The sequence below is a fragment of the Carassius auratus genome, chromosome 13 (assembly GCF_003368295.1).
Source record: "Carassius auratus strain Wakin chromosome 13, ASM336829v1, whole genome shotgun sequence".
In the NCBI taxonomy this organism is placed as follows: domain Eukaryota; kingdom Metazoa; phylum Chordata; class Actinopteri; order Cypriniformes; family Cyprinidae; genus Carassius; species Carassius auratus.
In genome coordinates this window covers 5,181,129-5,204,473 of record NC_039255.1, presented here as the reverse complement: position 1 = coordinate 5,204,473, position 23,345 = coordinate 5,181,129, and the positions used below count along the sequence as shown (strand labels likewise).

Here is a 23,345-nt window from a genome sequence, read left to right as displayed (position 1 = left end):
ATATAAAGAAGCTGACTTCAAGTGAAAACAACTGTGGTGATGTTATTTCTTCAAATATGATGTCAGAAACAGGAAATATCAGAGCATAACAGGGTTAAAATGCATAAAACATTTTAAAATGAAAACATATTTATGATATTTAAATTTTAATACCAATCAAAATTTAAATACATTTAAATGTAATTATATACTACCAATTCAAATAAAACTGGCTTGGATTGGAACATTCAGTTTGGCTGAAAAAAATAAAAATGCTCCAGAATTTATTGTGCATTCTGCATTAAACAAGGTTCAAGATATCAAATAATGAGACCAAGTTAAATATGTCAGTAGTAATTCATGATGTTATTCGTGTGAACAAATGGGGCTCTCTTTATCATGCACACAAAGCCTCGGACATATGCAATGTCATAGGCTTTGTGTGCATGATAAAGAGAGAATGAATTCAGGGATTTTAAATTCCTCTAATTCTTCTGACTGAGTCCATCAGGAAAATGATTAATCCTCATTATTAATGGCAAATCCATCAATCTCCATCCATCCCACCTCATTCAAACAACTCTTTAATAACAAGTACTCTGATTATGAATTCATCACTGATGGATTGCTGATTTATTGAGTACGTTTCTCTGTGATTGAGCAGGTCTCCTGTGGTTATCTGCTATTCAAATGATTATTAACTCTAATTAAACTTTTTTTCTGTTTTAGTAGAAATAAGGCCAATAGAAAAGTCTTGCATATTGTCCAGCTGTGTGTGGGAGTGGTTGGCTTTTACTTAGTTTGGGGACAAAATTGTTTCCGAAAGTTAACTTAAATAGACTAAAAGTTGCTTTTGGGACACCCAGAGATGTTCATGAAATGAAATTATATATGAACAAAATAGTGACCAATTATTGAGACAGCCAACAGCAACAGTCAACAACAACAAAAGCTTAATAAACCTACTAAAATAATTTCTTCCAAAAAGGGTTGTAAGGGTCGGGGGTAGAAAAAGTCATTGTACCTGTGTGTACAGAGGCTCGTAGATGTCCACGCCGTTGTCTTTGCTCTTGTTCGATTGGTTTATTTCCTCGTTTCCAGATAAAGCGATGCGGGAGGGTTGGAGTTTACCGTACAGCGTAAAAACACTGTTTTCTCCTGATAGTAGTTCCCTCGTACATCACCCACCGTCTGGTGCACCGTGAGCACAGGTTTATCCAGATCTGAAGAACAGACAGAAAGAAAGAGAAGTGACTTAGATTGGGAAAATGTCATCTTTTAATGGAGAAATCTCAGAGGTAAATGCTCTCTAAACCCAGAATTGTAGAGTCTTGATCTTTTGGTGGTCTCAGACAAGACCACTTTTCCACACGTAAGCACACTATCTTCACCATTAAACAAGTTTTCACCAGAGTTTAAATGGGATCTGAATGGATGGTTAGCCATTTCACAAACCGTCTCATTGTTTGAATGAATGATGCAATAATTGCTCTCTAATGCACTTCATTAAAATGGTTATAAGACCGACATTTCTTCAGATTGATAAACTCAGTATGCATGGTTTTTAAACTACTTTTAGTGCCATTTTAAGTTGTTTTAGACTTTGATACTAAATAGCACCATCAACTTTAACAGTATGAACAAGAACAACTGGCATCTCCTTGCATATTCCACAGAAGGATGGAAATAATACAATGGTGCCAAACAAGATGCACACACTACAACACACAGTCATGCAGAGAACAGTTTCACATATGGAGGAAAGAGAGGTGAAAGTTAAATCTATGTGACTGTGTAAACCTGTCTGAAACTCTGACCTCTCGCTGCTCAAGTGATTCCCACTGAATGAACAGGAATCTGTCTAATATGCGTGTGTGTGTGTGTGTGTGTGTGTGTGTTGTGTGTGTGTGTGTGTGTGTGGTGTGCAGAGAACACAAATGAATGGATATATTTTAGCTTCTGGAAGAAACTTAAGCATAACACCTGAGTAAATTCAATAAGAAGCTTCAAATGAAAACATCACATCTGTCAGAGAAAGACTGACTAGGAAATCTGCTGATCCGTAGGGAATTCCCTGCCAATTCCACCAAGATTAATCCGGTGAGAGCACTAACACACACCACAATGACCGTTTCAAATAATCACTCAAATTTATTAGACGTCTGAAGCTAATCTGATGACCACAGGCCAGAGGAGAAATCACAAATGACACACTGACCCAACCAATATACCAATGAGCAGAACCATGGATTTCTGTGCACTGGTGTGACTGTGTGTGATGTGTGTGTGTGTGTGTGTGTGTGTGTGTGTGTGTGTGTGTGTGTGTGTGTGTGTGTGTGTGAAAATTATAATGGTTTTCACGGAATCAAATGATTCGCGATCCCAAAATGACTCAAATGGTTCGCGAACCCGCAGCTCCCCGACTGATTAAAATGATTCACGCTCCGAACTCCCGAACTGACTCAAATGATTCGCGAACCCACTCCGAACTACCAACAGATTCAAATGATTCGCGCTCCGAAACTCCCCGAACTGACTTAAATGATTCATGCTCGAACTCCGAACTGACTAAAATGATTCGCGAACCCACTTTGAACTCCAGAACGGATTTAAATGATTCGCGAACCGCTCCGAACTCCCGAACTGACTCAAATGATTCGCGAACCCGCTACGAACTCCAGAACTTACTCAAATGATTCTCGGTCCCCAAACTGACTCAAATGATTCGCGAACTCCGCTCCGAAATCCCGAACTGGCTCAAATGATTCCACGATCCCGCTCCGAACTCCCGAACTCAAATGATTCGCGATCCCGCTCCGACTCCCGAACTGACTCAAATGATTCATGCTGGAACTCAAAACTAACTAAAATGATTCGCGAACCCACTGTGACTCCAGAACTGACTCAAATGATTCGCGAACCGCTCCGAGCTCCCGAACTGACTCAAATGATTCGCCAAACGCTATGAACTCCAAAACTGATTTAAATGATTCGCGATCCAGCTCAGAACACACGAGAACTCTTTGACCACAGCTGCTGTGCTTCAAAAGCTCTTGCAGCAGCTCAACACTGGTTTTCTCTGAAGTGCAGACATCCCAACCTGCAAAAAGTCATTTCAGGGTGGTATATATATATATATATATATATATATATATATATATATATATGTGTGTATATATATATATATATATATATATATATATATATATATATATATATATATTTCGAACCAGAAAGACACAGCTTACATTACATAAACATAAAATGTTTTTGTCTTTATGCTCAACTAAAGTGAAATAATGAGCACATTTCCACTTTGAGAAACTCGTGTTGCTCTCGCCTTGACTGCCGCACATACTGAATAAACAGAAACATGCCCACAGTGCGTCTTCATGTTTACAGTGGTTGGCATCCACCAATCCTACAATGCGTCGCTGCTGCAAACAGGTTAGGCTGCACTTCAGTCAAAATGTATTATTAAAAAAAAAGTAACGGACAATGCGCCATATGGTAACGGTAACGGAGTTAATTTATTTAAAAAGTAATGCATTACAGTATTAGTTACTGTCAAATGGAACTGTGTTACAATAACGCGTTACTAATGACCCGTGATAAGTAATTAGTGAATATTTTAATTTACTCCATGTCTTTTCAAACTTAATCCATTTTAACTCAAAACTCAGATGTAAAATTCTAATTCAAATTGCATTATTATTATTACAATTGGTTAATAATAAATGAAACATTTCTAAATTAATGGTTATAATGCTTGTTTGGACACATCTCTGGTTCCTCTGAGAATAAAAAACATCAACATAAAACTTTGTTTTAGAATGAATATATCGATATACATACTGAATCTCACCAAAAGGTTGATACCGTACAATCACAAACTTAACCCACAAACACCAACACACACCATTCTGTGTTCTGAAGAGCACAAACAGAGACAGACGTTTGATCCCAGCATCTTGTGAATTATTTAGCACTCTTCATATTTCTTGAAATGGAGCATCACATGAGTGTGAGCAGCACTTTTGGATTTAATGAGCACATACGAACAGCCCAGAAAGCACTGCGTGCCTGCAAAGAGCTTTTTCCAGGTTTCCTCTCTTTTATTTGATGATTAGATCACTTATAAATCAGTAGCTGTTCTCCATGCACTCCCATTGTCTACATGGACAGAGTCAGCGAGGAATGTTATGTGAGTGAGTGTGTCTCCGTTATTGTGTAATGCATGCTTCTCCATCGTGCCCATACTGCTATAGGACTGCAGCATTATTTCCATAATGTGTGAGCATAAAACCTGTGATCTTATAAACATGAGCTTTCTCTTCACCTGGTAGGTCTGAGGGCATGGAACCACAATGCAACTGTTCTCTACCCACAGGAACATCCCTGTATCTCTTTCATAATTCAGCTCACTCTCAATGAATATGCGTGAAAGGACAGATATATAAGCAAACGACAATGTGTCCGAGACTTTTACATGTGCATTAAAAATATTAAGAAAGCATTAATAAATCTGATAAGGATTGTTTACTATAAGTTCATAATGATGGAATAGCACAAATGACTTGTCTAGGATTCAAAAATAGTTGGATGTTGCATTTTCAGCCAATGTGAACAGGTCAATTTCAAAATACCTAGAGTTCCTGGCGAATAAGACATTCTAATTATTTGAACATCACATTAAGCAGATGGATTTGTGGCTGAATGTAGCCTATATGAGGTGAATATAACAGCAAAGCCCGAGGCAGCAGAGATCTGAGAGGATCCACAGTATCCAACAGCTGACATCCACAGGGGTTACTCTAGAGGTCACACACGTGAGGGTCACAGGTCAGCCTTCATATGAGTAAATCAATATTCTCTACACTTAACTTGTACAATTTAATGGGTGAAATATGTCAAGGAGAGGTCATATTTCACCACTCCAAAAAAAAAGAAAGAAAGAAGATTATATATTGCATAAAGAAAATTTAACCAGATTTAGGATAATTCCCATTACTGTAATGCCTCTGGAATGTTTTAATTTTAAGTTTCTTTGTAATTCTCATTATTTCCAATGGTGCTTCTCATAAGATCCTCATCATTGTAATAGAGTCATTTGAAAAATTAAGGTTTAAAAAAAATGCAGTACAAAAAGCACAAAAGTCAATAAAATTAATCAAAATGATTGTGATTAAGTATATACTAAGTCACATTAATTAGTTACTGTGTTTGAGTAATAAATTATTTTAAGGTATTTTTTAAGGTAATGAGGGCTTAACTATGCTTAACTAACATTTTAAAGACAGGTTTACAAAAAATGTAATATTTTAAAAGCTATAAAATAAAGGTGGAAGTCAAGATGTGAGAGTTAATACATTATCAAAAAATATTACAAAATAAAAGTTATGGCACTGTAATTAAGAATTTTAAGGTTAAAAAAAGAAAAGAAAAGAAATTAACATGACAATATGATCATTTCACAAAAAGATCAATGACGTGCATATAAAAAAAGTGTGAATTTAATGCAGACTTTCATATTAAAATGTCTGACTTGCGAGATCTTTGCTAGTAAGAAATTTCAATGCATGTATTACTTGAGTCTATTTGCTCTCCAAATAATCTTCTTGGTTTTTAAGAGAAACAATGAGATTTTAAAGAGATCTCGTTTGTGATTTTTATTTAACAACTACAAGAAGCTCCAGTTAAACTGTCCAGAGACCAGCGGTTGCAAGCGATTTTAATAAACACCCTCCAAATAAGAAAGCAGATCAGGGACGAACTCTTAGTACTGATCCCAAACCTCCAGACTCTCAGCACACCTGCAGCCTCCTCTTCTTCATATCGGCTAATTACACTCAGCCATTCCTCGTCTCTGGCCCGCAGCAGGAAATGAGATATTTAGTCAACCCCACTGGCTCGGCACCAAGAACCTTCGGAGTGCTTTGAACTAGGGTGCAGTTTTAATTAAAAACCCCAGGCAAAGCTCTGAGAGATGAACTCCGCTGGCTGAGGGGGTCACTAACCATCCTAACACTTCCCGAGTCGCCACCTCCTAACGGGATCAGAATTCCAGAGGAGAGACACAGAGGGACTTTGCTCTTTTGGATAGACAAAAAGAGAGTTTCTATAATTGCTTGTGCTCTGGCTGTTCTGTTAATTGGCCTAGATTTTCTTGGGACGATTACATGCACGGATACAAACTCATAGCTGTTGGCTACAGATGGTGTTGTACAGTGATGCTGTTTTTTAATTGGCCTCCCAGAGTAATGACTGCTGTTAGAAGTAGTTTTCTTTTTTCGCTCTAGCTAGATTTTGGTAACTACACCATTTGTCTTACCAGATGAGCTTTCAACCTGTCTGGGAATATTTAGGCACCTAATAACATAACGCACGACATATCCACAAATCCATCTTTTATTCAGCAGCCCAGCGCGGGGCAATGACACAGGATGACACTGTTCGTAAAGCATGAAAACTACATTCCATTACCGTCAGAAACATCCAGAACAGCAGCAGTATAAAATGTTCACTCTTAAAATATATATCAGATATATAAGATGTCTGAGAGCAGGATTCAACATTTCGCTTGTGGTTTGGCTTCAGCATAAAGATTGCTAAAGAATCAATTTTACTTTTGCTCTTACTTGGAGTCAGAGATTTGAACAAATCCATAAGCCAAAGTATTGCATTTCTGGACTATAACTAACCCCTCAACAAATCAGGAGAAGCAATGAAAATTGCAATTCTTGCCATTACAACATGCCAATAATTAAATCTTTTGAAATCTGATATAATAAAAAAAAACACAGCTTTTCTACACACTTTGAAAAACACATAATTCTATGACCACTTGATTAGTTTGGATGTGGTCCGGAAAAAAAACTAAATTAAAAAAGTTGTCAAACTTTATTGCCTGAGCACAGCAATGAATACAGATGAGCATTATCTGTCTATCATTATCTATCACTATCCCTTTAAATTACAAAATACAAATTTCAAGAAAACTTAATCTGCCACGAGATAAAACCTATACCCCAAATAACTGGGGTATATTTGACAATAAATAAATACACAAACACTCTTATTTCTAGCAATTTCTGAGTACAAACTGTTTTAATTCTAGACTTTTTTTTTTGTTTGTTTGTTTGGTTGGTTGGTTGGTTGGTTGGTTAAAAATCCCAGTCACAAAAGTGTCAAAAATGTCACAAAAAATGTTTATGTTGCTCACATTCTCAGTATCATTCTTACAATTTAACTTGAACCAAGTTGCAGTTACAGTAAAGTTTTATTTGCCAAAGATTATTTCCTCACATTTGGCACCTGGCAATTTGAGAGTGTTAATTTTGGACTATGTGTACGCATGTGGCCGCTAATACCCGTCTGCCCGCCTGTGCCCACCTGTTTACTCAACACGGGGCTGTTTGGACACACTCAACACTTTTAGCTCCTTCTGTCGACACTTATTTAATCACTCTTTCAATCTTGGGCCCCGTCTCTCTCTCTCTCTCTCTCTCTCTCTCTCTCTCTCTCTCTCTCTCTCTCTCTCTCTCTCTTTGAATTTCACCATCTCCATCTTTTCTTACTGTTATATGACTGGAGAAATGTCATGTGTATCACAAACCTAGTTAGCAATTCAAATTAGATGATGAGTGAATGCCCAGAGTAACCAGAGGCAACTCAACACCTCTAATCATTCAGAATGACTTCTCTAATCCTACTGATTATTGACAGATATTGACTAGGTGTTGTTGACAAGAAATCGTTTACATTTAGAACACCTCCAAGTCATTAAAGGAACACCCTGTGATCTTGAATTTGACAGTATTTTGTTACTAATTTATATACTGAATCAGCCTTGCTTTAGACTATATGATACTGATAACTAAAAGCCAAATCTACACTCATTACTGTGAGTCGGCAAACAATAGAAACTTATTTGTTGGGTGTAGGAGTGAGGATTTCCATTACAAACGGTTTGTGCAAATTGTCTGTGATTGATTCGAAACTGGCTGAAGAAGGAAGAGAAATCTTAGTGTTTAAAGGAACAGTTCACTCAAAATTGAGAACTGCATCTGACTCGTGCCATATTGCAGTCTTCTGAAGCCACATGAGAGCTTGTGAGACTGGTTTGATTTTTTTTTTCCTTTTCACTTTGTATTTTGATGGTGCTTGAGAGTCTCTATAAACTGAAGATCATTTTAAAAATCTAAATTAATAACAGGATATGGGTTTTTTATGTCAACTGTTCTTTTAATGGATTTTACTGTAAATGATGGTGAAATTGCTGCATTACTCCTATCGCCTCTTTCATCTGCTCACAAACTTTAGTCCCGACTCAAACTCAGCATGCCATTGGTTAAGACAATGTATTATATCATTCCATTCAAAAAACTCAAAAACACAGCATTCACATTCTTCTGGAAAGTCATATATAAATATATACAAATATATATATAAAATTTTAATTTATTAATGTTTTAATAATCCATAATTTATTACTATTATTTAAAATATTCATATACACTTTAATGTATTTAATATACACTTTAATATTGCTATGAAACATTATAGTATCTCAATAATACAAAAAAAACTGGGCCAGGAACGTCAATCTGAATTTGAAGCTGACTTTAACTGTGCGTTGTGTTTAGTGCGCTGAACGGTCTCAGCATGAAGCCCAGCAGGAACTGAACATTCAAACAAACTGCTTCACAAATCTCATGACTCCAATACATCTCTCCAAAACAGACTGAGACGCAAAATATTGTGTGGGAGGTGGGATCTTAACTTCTGGAGATCAATATGGCCCTGGGAGGCCCGGCAGAGCAGCGCGTGCCCAGCACGAGGGCCCTATGCTCCCTGGCCTCCTGGAGTGCAGGCCCACTGCACAGGGCACAGGGGAGCAACGCTCAACTGTTTGTTCAACCTTTCATTAAATAGCCATTTCATTGCACACACTCCCCAGCAGGACATGCAATGTAAGCATTTGTGGATCATCTTGATATAAAGCCCCTCTTTCATTTTAAGAGCGCTTTATATCTTCTTTTCCGCACCTTCCACTTTATTTACTAGTTTTCCAGGAGCTTTTCTTTTACAATTACTGGCTCTGCTCCAAAGGTGGAGGAAGTGTCAGGCAGGGAATACGCTTCTGTTCTTGGCTGATTTCAATCTTTCTGCGTGGTTCTTCCTTGGCTTTCCATCTCTGTGCTCTGTGTTATTTAGTGGCAAATCCTTGAGAATTACACATTTCATATCCATTATATCTGAAGGCATTTTCAGAAAACTCAACTCACCCTGTTTTTCTCACATATATCACATAGAAAACTCTTTAAGAATGTATAAAACAAAAGAAAAGAACATTCTTGAAGGTAAAGAGCGCAGTGTAATGTTAAAAATATATTTTCCTATCACAAATATGACAGTCAAGTAAAGGACATTTGAAAATTTGTCTCTGTGGTGCCATCAAAACATCACTCTTAACCAATGGTGTGAGTTTGGGGCGGGACTACCTGTTTGTTAGTCCAATAGGAGATGAGGAACTGACAGAAATTTCTCACTTCACCTTCAAAAATATCTATTATTGGTGCAGTCCAACACAGCCAAATCAGTTGTTATTATTTCATTTCAGTTTTATTAATTTTTTTCCTAGAACCACACATTTAATTTTATTTTTCAAAGTGTGTAATTTGTGTACATTTTGATAAAACACTTCCTTCAATGCACTGCATTTTAAAGTGTTATCAATAATTCTTGAATAATTCAGTGAAACTTTGTATACTAAGTCATCAACTAGCATAAGTGATAAATAGCTGTCATTTACACTGATGACACAAACACACTTCAGTCTGGACCTCAAAAAGACATTCAAGACTAAACCTGTCGCAGCAGAGAAGGAAAAACAACAGCCTAAAAACAAGCCAAACCCAAGTTTTGGATTCCCAAGATAGAAACCTCTGTCAAGAACTATCCATTGAAATTTAGCTTGATACAACATGTCTGATGTCCATCTCAAAACTGCCCAACAATCTTAAAAAAAAAGAAATGTCAGAAATGAACAAGGCTTCTATCAATACAATCATACAGTCTCAGATACAAGCAGTCTCAGGATGTAATACTGTTGAACTTCATATAGATTCCCTGAAATAGATTCCCAGCCACAGCGCAGGGTCAAGGGAGCGACACGGTCTAGACTTCTAACAAGTCAATCCAGCGTGTCTGCACAGGGACCGATTGAAACAGAGCTCCGGACAGCTCTGACAAGCCTCAACCTTTCAGTTTCCAGGTATTTGGACACGTCTATTGAAATAACAAACAGGCGACGGAGGCCGAGGTGATTGATGGAGTGAGGGGGCCAGACTACACCCTGCTGGTGGTCTATGTGCAGATTCATTCAGCCTGAATTTCTTTATTTTTCTCCCCTTAGTTAACAAAAGCCAGAGAAAAGGTCAAGCTGGTCTTGACTTGGTGGTCTATTGTATAAAAATAACCTTCACAGAGAATGGAAAATGCCCATAGCACCCGTGAGGAAAACACATCTCAGATGTAAAAAAAAAAAAAAAGAGAGAGAGAAAAGAGCGTGTGGACATTCACACAGATGTTATCGGCGGCTCATCCAGAGACACTTTTATTCAGAGTGTGTGAGAATAGCTAATATAAATATATATATATATATATATATATATATATATATATATATATATATATATATATATATATATATATATATATATTAGGGCTGTCAAAAATAGCGCGTTAACGGCGTTAATTAGTTGTTTGTCGTTAATTATGTCAAAATTTTTAACGCATTTCACGCATGCGCAGTGTGACAAATTAAAGTCTCGTCTGCAATGCAGCGAAAATTACAGCTGTTTGGAAAAGCATATGCATTTTTACTTGCTTTTACTGGCACTTGAAGCCTTCAAAATGTGAAAATATCGATCCTAAAGTATTGTGGCAGAGCAAATGAACACCTCCCAAAAACAAGAGTGCCCAGAGTGCTGCTTATGTGATGGTGGCGCATGTTTGTGTTTCTGAGTTCATTCTTTCGAGTTTCTCTATGCATAATTTCATAGATATGTGGCTATATTTAACCACTGGTTCACCTAAGACTCTTACACTATCTGTAGTTAAATGGCATGGTTTGATATAGTGCTCAGGTAAATTTGATTAAGTAAATGTTAAACTTTTGAAGTTCAGAAAAAAAGAACCACATATTGATGAATCAATACATGAAAATTATGTACTTGTGTCCTGTTATTTATCTTTTGGTATGCATTTCAGAAAAAAAAAATTGGTTAGGATTCAGGTGTAATTGCAAATAGTGATTAATCATGATTAATCCACTGAAAATTCTGATTAATTTGATTAAAAATTTTAATAATTTGACAGCCATAATATATATATATATATATATATATATATATATATATATATATATATATATATATATATATACAGTATTGTTCAAAATAATAGCAGTACAATGTGACTAACCAGAATAATCAAGGTTTTTAGTATATTTTTTATTGCTACGTGGCAAACAAGTTACCAGTAGGTTCAGTAGATTGTCAGAAAACAAACAAGACCCAGCATTCATGATATGCACGCTCTTAAGGCTGTGCAATTGGGCAATTAGTTGAAAGGGGTGTGTTCAAAAAAATAGCAGTGTCTACCTTTGACTGTACAAACTCAAAACTATTTTGTACAAACATTTTTTTTTCTGGGATTTAGCAATCCTGTGAATCACTAAACTAATATTTAGTTGTATGACCACAGTTTTTTTAAAACTGCTTGACATCTGTGTGGCATGGAGTCAACCAACTTGTGGCACCTCTCAGCTGTTATTCCACTCCATGATTCTTTAACAACATTCCACAATTCATTCACATTTCTTGGTTTTGCTTCAGAAACAGCATTTTTGATATCACCCCACAAGTTCTCAATTGGATTAAGGTCTGGAGATTGGGCTGGCCACTCCATAACATTAATTTTGTTGGTTTGGAACCAAGACTTTGCCCATTTACTAGTGTGTTTTGGGTCATTGTCTTGTTGAAACAACCATTTCAAGGGCATGTCCTCTTCAGCATAGGGCAACATGACCTCTTCAAGTATTTTAACATATGCAAACTGATCCATGATCCCTGGTATGCGATAAATAGGCCCAACACCATAGTAGGAGAAACATGCCCATATCATGATGCTTGCACCTCCATGCTTCACTGTCTTCACTGTGTACTGTGGCTTGAATTCAGAGTTTGGGGGTCGTCTCACAAACTGCCTGTGGCCCTTGGACCCAAAAAGAACAATTTTACTCTCATCAGTCCACAAAATGTTCCTCCATTTCTCTTTAGGCCAGTTGATGTGTTCTTTGGCAAATTGTAACCTCTTCTGCACATGCCTTTTTTTTAACAGAGGGACTTTGCGGGGGATTCTTGAAAATAGATTAGCTTCACACAGACGTCTTCTAACTGTCACAGTACTTACAGGTAACTCCAGACTGTCTTTGATCATCCTGGAGGTGATCATTGGCTGAGCCTTTGCCATTCTGGTTATTCTTCTATCCATTTTGATGGTTGTCTTCCGTTTTCTTCCACATCTCTCTGGTTTTGCTCTCCATTTTAAGGCATTGGAGATCATTTTAGCTGAACAGCCTATCATTTTTTGCACCTCTTTATAGGTTTTCCCCTCTCTAATCAACTTTTTAATCAAAGTACGCTGTTCTTCTGAACAATGTCTTGAACGACCCATTTTCCTCAGCTTTCAAATGCATGTTCAACAAGTGTTGGCTTCATCCTTAAATAGGGGCCACCTGATTCACACCTGTTTCTTCACAAAATTGATGACCTCAGTGATTGAATGCCACACTGCTATTTTTTTGAACACACCCCTTTCAACTAATTCAACTAATTGCCCAATTGCACAGCCTTAAGAGCGTGCATATCATGAATGCTGGGTCTCATTTGTTTTCTGAGAATCTACTGAACCTACTGGTAACTTGTTTGCCACGTAGCTATAAAAAAATATACGAAAAACCTTGATTATTCTGGTTAGTCACATTGTACTGCTATTATTTTGAACAATACTGTACATATATATATATATATATATATATATAAAAAACTAAACTCATATTAAATTAACACCACCCATTCAATGCATGTTATTACAAACAATGTTTGTATTTGATCAAAAAAAATATTTCCTTATTTCCCATTCCACTTCAAATCACTCCTTTCTGACATATAACACCCGGATTTCCACCATTCACTCATTTCCTGACAAATACAATATAAAATAAAGTCAAGTCCCACATATTTTCACTGTTTAATGTGTCATATTACAGAAGTAAAATGAGTTGAGAACACCGTTTCATGTTCATCTCTCACTGTGGAAGGAGAAGTGTTCACAGGGAAAGCTTCATATCCATGATCACTTCTGAATGAAGCGCTCTGCTTACCCTGGCTAGGTTGGACGATCACATGTTGTTTCCTTCATCAGCGTGTGCAACCTTGCAATCTTGAGCCAACATGAATAGTTAAGCGCAACGATTGAAGTGTGAACGGTTTTAAGCTCGTACAACAAGCGTCAAATGTATTCCAGAGTCTACAGTGAATTCAAAAGTACAGAGCGCTTCGCTTTAATTACAGGTGGATCAAACACTGTAATCCTGCTGCATACAGAACTGGAGCTCATTAATGTTGACAGGTGCTGCTGCACACCTGCTTGGCTGTTTTTATCTGCGCTTGATGGCCAATGGAGCGGCATTATAGCACTTGAAAGCACTTTATATATGATTAAGAGCAGTATGCCATTAAACGCTCTGGGAACCAGATTAAAATAACAAATGTGTTGCCTGGTATCCATCATTTTTTCTCAAGCCCAGATAAGCATTTGGCCAGAGGCAGTTTTATGAACTGAACCCAGCAGTAAGTTTAGTGTTTGTTTTCAGTTACCATAATATTACACAAAATATTACAAGACGAACCTCACAGTTCAGAAGGTAAATCTTTCAGTCACAGGGAGCAGAGAAGAGCTGCATGCAGGGTGCAAAACTCCCACAAGGCACAGCGGGTGACCGCTAATCCACTCTAGAGGAGAGCTCTCAGACAAACCATCACACTAATATTATCATGAAATCTCTGTCTGTGCTCAGTAAGATGAATAGAAGACAAAAAGACAACATGACAAGACCAAAACCATTTATAGATGGAGTATGTGACCAAGGACTCCAACTCTAGTATACAGTATACTATGTATACTTTACAGTATTCTGTAAGTAAATCATTTCATTATGAACAGATATCAGACCACTCTCATACTGCTTCAAACTAAGAAAATACCAAAGCTGTTATCTTTCAAAGAGTGAAAATGGTCATAGTGAGCACTGGCTGTCAATACTGGGGTGGATAGATGAGTAATAATAGTAATTAGTATTATTGTTATTATTGCACCTATGCATAAATATTAAACATGTATATACTGTACATATATACTACATTATATCAGGTAACACTTACATAAAAATAAATAGGTAATAAAAAAACTACTGATAAAACATGCTAATTAAAAGGTTTTTGTCAAATATAAACAGAACAATAAAAAGAACGATGGATGGATGGATGGATGGATGGATAAAAAGAGACAGTAATAGTGACAGACAGAGAGACATAGATAGATAGATAGATAGATAGATAGATAGATAGATAGATAGATAGATAGATAGATAGATAGATAGATAGATAGATAGATAGATAGATAGATAGATAGATTAAAGCGGATTAAAACACACTCAGCCAGTCAACAATGACACTCAGCAGTCTGTGTATTTGTCTATTTATAGTTTGGAGGGTATGAACTCCTCTCATTCACCCTGATGGAGGTAATCGATGGTTTTCTGTGTCCTGAGGTGAGCTCTTAGAAAACAGCAAGTATCCGGGAGTCTATAAGGTCAGTCTCTGGGGAGTGATCTTTCTCAAACACAGCTGCGTTTCTCTGACATGTAAGTGATCCGCGCGCCACACATTCAGAATATATTTCACATGACTCTGCTGCCTCTGTGATTGCAGGGGACACATGAATCACTATAAAATTGCCAGCAGTAAATAGCTGCTTGTGTGAAATGCCAATGTGATGTTATTGTTGTTTTTTTTCTCTTAGAGAGTTGATTGAAGATGGCATCTTGAACTCGCTTGGCCAGATTCTGCTGTCATCTACTGCACTGCTGTGACACAACTGTCCAAACTGCTGAGTCTAGTAGAAACTATTGTGTTTGCTTCACTATTTAGAAACAGAGACTCCATTGCATGGATACTTCAGATATTATGACGTTCTAACTATACTTTTGTCGCTCAACCGGTCACCAGCAGCATAGCCAAAAGTGACCGTTAATTCCAATCAGACTGAAAAAATGGCCATAACTGGTTGACCTACTTGACAAGTGAAGCCTATAGGTAATATACAACAGAAAAAAAAATGGACCAGAATAAACATTTAAAATACAGACTTGATTGACAGAAAGGCATGATTTTTCTAAACAATAAATAGGTTGACATGAAACTACTGCAGTACACTACCGTTCAAACATTTGGGCACATTAAGTGATTTATTTGTTTTATTTGATAATAGTAAGAAATGTTTCTTAAGCTGTAAATCAGCATATTAAAATGATTTCTGAAGGATCATGTGACACTGAAGACTGGAGTAATGATACTAATAATTCAGCTTTGCATAACAGGAATAAATTCATTTTTTGATATATTCAAATAGAAAACAGTTCTTTTAAATTGTAATAATATTTCACAATATATCAGTTTTTACTGTTTTTTGATGCAGCCTTGGTGAACACAGAAGACTTTTTTTCAAACATTAAAATGTCTTACTGACCCCAAACCACTCATTTTGATAAAAATGTCATGATCTTGTAAAACAAAGGTATCTATGCCAAATAATTACATCTTTATAGGCCCTGTAACAAAAAAATACAAGCTCCACATTTCAGCTCGAATGACTTGCCCTCATAGACATTCATTGTCTGTCCATTATTGTTCATGCAGTTTTCAGTTGGTTTTTACAAATTGAATGTTAAGCCTATGAAAATCGATAGAGCTTAAGTTGTATTTAACCCAAATTATTCCTTGAAGCTGCAATGACCTGTTGTTGTTTTTTTCAGTAGGGTTGAGCTATTTTATTGATGTGCACCAATACACCACTCATAATTAGTTTATCACATGTGCCATTAAAACTACATTTGTGCTATCCTGAGGTGATCTCTCCCTTGCATATGTCACAGGTGCTGTGGAAAGTGCTTTTCGCTGTATCACTTGTCTCAACACTATCTGACCATTAAGTGTGTTGACTTCAGCTTGATCTCTGAACGTTTGCTCTCTGCCTCCACATCCATGAAAAAAGAGAGGATGAAGCAGATCCGAAACAAATGTACCAATCTGCCGGGCTAAATTTAGGCCCATCCTCTAGTCTTGACAGGAGCGGGCGATGCAGCAGCGTGGGTGATCCGCTAATGGAGGCCTGAGAGGTGAACTATAGATCAGCGCTTCAATATTAATGCTGCTACAGCACAAACTCAGGAATCACATAACAGCCACAAAGAGAAACACTAGAGCCGACACTGTCAGCAGTTTGTCTGTGTGTAAGAATTAAATGTTTAATTTTCACTCATCACTGTTAAATGTATCCAGGCCTTTGGAGTAAAAGAAGAACAGGTAATGAAGAAACTATGGAATTCAATAGGGAAGATATTTATTTAAAAAAAATTACGCGAATGAGGTTTACTAGTATTGTAACCTTCTGTAATTACTTTCACCTGCAACTGAATTTAATTTAAATATTATTCCTTAAATTCAAAAATTTCAATAAAAAAATCCATTAATCCGATTTTGTCTCATTTGTAAGTTGCTTTGGATAAATGTAATTGCTAAATGATTAAATGCAAATGTAAATGTTTGCTACAAAAATTCGAATTTAAGATTGTACACCACCCTAACACACACTGTAAATAAAATAAAATTATATTAAATAATAAATAATAAAATTATCAGTTAAAATAAGGGTAAAATAATATAAATAAAAATGGTTAAAAATAAGTATAATATAATAAAATTAATTATATATAAAATAAAATAGTAAAAGATAAAGGATTTAAGAAAATAATAAACAATAAATATAAAATAATATTGGTTAAAAAAAAAGTAAGAAATAATAAAATTAAATTAAATAAAATGTTGCTTGCACGGTACTCTAACATACAAACTTCATTCAGAAAGGGTCGGAGAGAGAAGAAAGCCAGAGAAAATGAGAGAAAGAGAGAGGGAGGGAGGCCCAAGGAAGTCAAGCCTCTTTTGAGAAATATCTAGAAATAATTCCAAGGTCGACTTTCTTGGTATCGAGGGGTTTGGAATAAACACAGCACTAATTAGCCCAAATGCGATACAATAGACCTATCTCAGATTAGTCTGATGACTGAAGAGAGTCTCCAAACTCTACTATTCTCCTGCTGTCATGCCACGGTTGAAAGGATGATAGTTTTAGTGATCAAGGTCTTCATGAGTTGTCTTTCAACTCAAATTAACCAAAACATCTCATTTTACAAATATATGTGTGTGTGTGTGTGTGTGTGTGTATAGTGTCATAACCAATCACTTTGATTGGGTGTCACTCACAACTGTATTTCTTCACAAAAATAAATATTAAATAAACCTTATCTGAGTGACACCCCAGCACAGTACACAAGTCCTATTGATAGCAGACAAAGCCGACTGTGTTTGTGTCCCCCACACAGGACTCTAGGGTCCGTCAGAGAGAGGCTCATATACTGCAGTGTGGACACTAAATGGCCTATTCTGAATGCAATCAATGTCTCATTACATCCCACCGTTATAAATCTGAGCCCTATTTAGTCTGGGGATTAAAGGAAGCAGGCTAGAGCAACACCCATCGATGCAAATACATCACAAACAGATCCATGCAGAGACACGCACCGGTGGCTGCTCACACATACCCGGCATTCAGAAAGAGACAGGAGCTCCAGCACATATATGCACATACATGCACGTGAAGTCAAACTTTATGCGACACTCTTCTGCTAAGCTAATGGAATAGTTCACAAAAAAAAAAAATGTTTATAATTTTTCATTATAAACATGAATGAGAACTCTTTGTTTTTGTTAAGAGATTCTAGCTGACTCAGTGATCCAGAAGCAGTGAAATATTATTACATTAAAAAAATTTTACAATTTAAAAATATTTTAAAATGTAATTAATTATTGTGATGCAAATCTGATTTTTGTTGTTGTTGTTGTTGCATCATAACTCTCCAGTGTCACATGATTCTTCAGAAATCATTCTAATATGCTGATTTGCATAGATACATTTCTTATTATTATTATTATAAATGTTGAAAACAGTTGCTAATATTTTTATGGAAGCATTTTTAAGGAATCTTTTAAAAAAATCATATATATATCTGAAAGATAGTGTTGTTAGCACACACTTACAGAACCTGCTAAGCATGATTCAGAATTTTCTAAATCTTTTGTTAGTTACAACTAAAAAAGCTTAAAAGAATGTTCTACAAAGCAGAATAAATTAAGATTGCTGAATGTGTATGTTAATGCTATATAGATTAAATGATAAAAAATGAGGGGAAATGAGTGGTTGTGTTGCCAAACATCATTACTGAGATGGACACTGTCACCAAATGTCCATTTATCATTTATAAATGCTATTTTATCACCTTACAACCTGCCACAAAATACATCCTCGTGAATCGTTAACGGCTGCTTGTGAATTTATAGCTCATACATTAATATGATGAAAAAAATGACACTGGTCCTGTGCCAAGACTTAGTATGCTGCCTATATAGGCATGATTCTGCTTCCTAATGATACCTTCTTATTGCCAGATTCTAGGCAGTCACATATGTGTCCTTTACTGATGAGGCAACACAAGAATTGCAACAAGCTCAGTGGAAAAACAATCCATCCAGGTTTGCAGACGAAGTACTAAAGATAAACACGACTGATAACTGAAATATATTTATTTTACTAAAAAAAAAAAAAAAAAAAAGTATTTCGGTTTAATTCAAAAGCATGTGCTGTGAATTTTGATGTTTATTAGAGTAGCACATTCACAGCTTTGCAACATGCTAATGTCATTCGGTATTAAAATCAATTGCAAATCAAGTCATCCATGTACTTGCAACACTAACTGTATTAAGTTATTACCTATGTTAGCTTTGGAGACTGTTCTAAAAATCATTTACAAGATTTTTTTATCCATTAAGATGCCATCTACGTAGGCAGCAGACAGCATGGCTCACTAGGGATTGAATCAGAGGATCTACACCATTGTGAGTCACCTGGCGATTGTCATCTGTGGAAGCCTGGCTTTATCATGTTCCACATACATTCAGACCGGGAAGTGTTTGACATTTACACCAAGAGGAAACCGTATCCGCATCTGAAGCAGGAGTGCAGCTTCAGAGCAAGTTTCTACTGTATATGTGCATGTCAAGCTACAAGAAGCCGATAGAAAAGTGGGAAGCACACTGACAAGTAGAGACTCAGAGAACATGACCTAACTAAGAGAAACACGCTAGCAGACACACAAGCACAGAAAGCTGCCAGAAGATAAAGGCTAGCTGCATTATAAACACCACAGACTTCAGACAAAGCTGCGCTTCCAGGAAAAATTCATGGAAGTCCAAAGTGCATGAAAAATATAAGAAAAAATATATGTGAAAGCTTTGCCATGCTGATAAAGCACAACCAACAAAAATTTAATGAAAGTAAATTAAATAAACAATAATTTACAAAAAAATATATGTTTTTTGGAAAACATAAAAGATAGTAACACAATTAAATAATAAAACAATATTCATATAATAACAGCAGTACATAAAAAATAACAAAAATAATAATAATACTAAACAAAAAAAAGTAAAAGACAAAAATGCATAAAAATGGTTTTAGTGCTTCTCCAAAGTTAAACATCCTGAAACTTTTCCCATTAAAGATATCTCAAATTATATTGAGAAAAGACAGCGCCTTTGAATACTCATCTAATAGAAAGAGAAACAGATTTTTATTTATCTTATTTTTGCTGAATGAAGCCTGAGCAATCAAAGGCATATTTTTAAAGCAAAGGAAGAAGGTGGTCTGTTCTATTCAAGAGTGCCTCTCCTATTACAGCTCCACATTTCTCACTTCAATAAGACATGCATCGGCAAAAATATATGAAAGCTGATAGAAAGTTATTAACCATCTTTGCAAAGCGCACAATGAGTGTATGTCTGCACGATGTTGATGTGGATCTGAGAGTTTATCTGAATAAGAGACTAAATGAGTTGATGCCAGGACTGATATCCCACACTGATAGCACACCGTCTTCTGTGAGAAGTAATAATGTTTCAGCTTGAGAAAGGGAACACATTGAGAATTCCCTGGGATCCAGGTTTTCTCATTCCCATCAAGTGTTTGTATCTCTATAAGCAGGATTGCTATTCCTTAAGATGATATAAAGCTTTTGCAGATGTTAAAGAAACAGTTCACACAAAAAATGGTATGTCATTCAATGACCCGCATGTTGATCCTTACCTATATGACATCCAGATGCACAAAATGAAATGTTTTCCATATGAGGAAAGTAAATGTTGATTCAGACTGTAAAGCTTAATTTAAAAAAAAATGATAACACAGTTCATAAGATTTAAGCACTTACAAAGAAAATACATTTAATGACAAAAAAAAAAAAAAAAAGTATGAATTTCATGTTATTTTTTAGTAATTTTATCTGATCAGATTAAACTCTTATCTCTATATATTAAATATCTTTCTGAACAATAGCACTGGCAGATCTCCTTCATTTCTGCTGCTGTTTCTTTAAATGGCGAAAGAGAACAGGGTTGGAGGATTTATTGAGATGAGAGTGAGCTGGAACAGAGGAAGAGCAGAGACGCAGAGACCTTGTAACATTTGTGTCCTGCGGCTTCGGGGCTTTGTAGACACAATCTAACTCTGAATAACAAGGTTTAAACCACACAGAGAGATAGAGGGAGTTTAAGAGAGAAGATGCACAAGAATGACTTTTAAAAGCTCTGTCACCATCTCCAATGGTCAAAACAGGGAATGACAAACTCTGGTCTAGAGGAATTTAAAAGTGTATAATTTACTTTTCTTGTTGCTTTTCTCTCATTCAGTTTTCATATAAAAGCATTTTGGCTTTCCTTCTCAAGCGAATCTCCCTGACAAGCTCATTTCAGCAATAAATCGTGTCTCATTGTTCATTTTTGCTAATGTTTATTCAATACAAAGTTGAATGAAACCTACTACAGACAATGCATCATTACTTTAACTCATATTTCCTCATCTGAAATCTCCCCTGCCCTTCGGGTGACTTCCGTCAAATCAAATGCACTTAAAAAGACACAGCTGAGCAGTTCAGACACCTTTAAAAAAGTCTCCCTATATTCGCACTACACTAAATGATCTTAATGATAAACTAAAGCTCACTCTTCTGACGCTTCATGCCAAGTTCGGCATTTCAGCAAGAGCGCGTGGCTGTTAGACCGCCTGCAGTTATTTATTAGAGCCGTATGAAATTTTCATGCGGTGTGAAGCATTCTCTTTCATCCAGCAGCCTGCTGTCAAGAGCGAGGCGGAAGCTGAGGCCCGGCGTGGCAGCTCCACACGGGAGGGAGGCAGCGTTTAAGAGCGGGGGGCCATGCCTTCAGGTGACATCATCAAAGACAAGGGTGAGGGGGCGGGAACAACATCAAACCAAATCAGCCAATCAGAAGACTTTGCTTAGCACAACTGTTTGACGAGATGAGAGGCGAGCCAGAGAACAAAGATGTGAAGTGAACTAATCATTGCATGAACACTGGTAGGAATATACACTTCCGTTTAAAAGTACAGTATGGGGTAAACACGATTTATTTATTTATTTAGTGATGCAAATGATGCAAATGCACAGGGGTACTTTAAGTCAGTATACTAAAATCAAATGTCATTTAATCAGAGTAAAATTGACTTAAATTATGACAGGGTGAAACATACTAAATTTAAAGCGATACTCCACCCTAAAATGAACATTTTGTACAAACCCGTAAAAGCTTGTATGTGTATGCTCTTCTGTGTTCTCCTTGTGGTTCTCCCGAGTGACACAGAGGAGACCGTTGACAAAGGAAATATTGAATAAAGAATGAATTCGTCGCATCATATAACCCAGATTGCACGTCTGATGGCAGATGGAGTATTCTGACAACAACTTTTCCTACCTTTTCTGGACCTTGACACTGTTATTTACTTGGGAGTCTATGGGACAGTCTCAAGCCTTTCAGGTTTCATCCAAAATATCTTAAATTCTGAAGACAAACAGAACTTTTATGGGTTTGGAACGACATTCGGGATTAATGAAGTGATTAATGACAAAATGTTCATTTTGGGGTGGCGTAACCCTTTAAGAGCCATTTTCATGGAAAGCCAAATATTATGACATGTCTTTGTTCTCAAGCTTCCTGTTCTACTTTTCCTCTTCTCTCCTCTTTAGTGGTTCCTTTATTCTTGCACCTCTCTCTTTCTTCCATCTCTTCTGTTCTTCCAACTTTTCTTCATCCTTCTTTCATTCTGTCATTGCCCTTTCTTCTCATTCACTTCTTTCTTTGAAAAGTCATTTGAAAGACTTTCCGATGACACAGACAGATGAGATATGATGAACTAACTGGTTTTGGTTTCACTCAAAATTGCCATTTAGGAGAAACCACATGTGGGCGCTCACACACACACACACACACACACTTCTGTCTGGGCTTAAAGAAAGCACAGTGACTCACCGTTAGCCCATCACAATCCTAACACAAAGGTTAAATACCATGTAACTTCTCCATAACCTGCAGAAGTGTGAGATGTATGTGTGTGTGTGTGTGTGTATGAGAGAGTGATAGAACTCCTTAAACTCCTAGCAAAAGGCAGAATTCTTGTACTTTAATCTTCTAATTAGCGCAGTAAGATTTAAAATATAGTGTCAGGCCTGGTGTATGTGTGTGTGTGTGAGTCACTAGTTCATTTTTATTCTCCTCCAGTGTTGTTCTGGTGTCTTCAGCACAAGGGGCTTTTTGTGGACTGTATTGTGACGCCAGACTCTGGCACTCACAGTCAAGCCAGGGCTGAAAGCCAGCTCACACACACACACACACACTCCAGAAGAATCAGAGCAGAGACGAGCCTGTGCCCAAACACACTCAACAAGCACAACCAAACACACTCCAGCTCAGCACACGGACAAGCAAAACCCGAAGGGAGCCCATATCACACAAACACATTGATAAATTAGATTTCTTTCATATATTTCCTAGGAG

General features: G+C 36.7%; 1 pseudogene; it reads right to left on the bottom strand.

The window, feature by feature from the left end:
• Window positions 1–23,345, bottom strand: part of LOC113112414 (MAM domain-containing glycosylphosphatidylinositol anchor protein 1-like) — a 149,165-nt pseudogene that overhangs the window by 71,031 nt on the left and 54,789 nt on the right.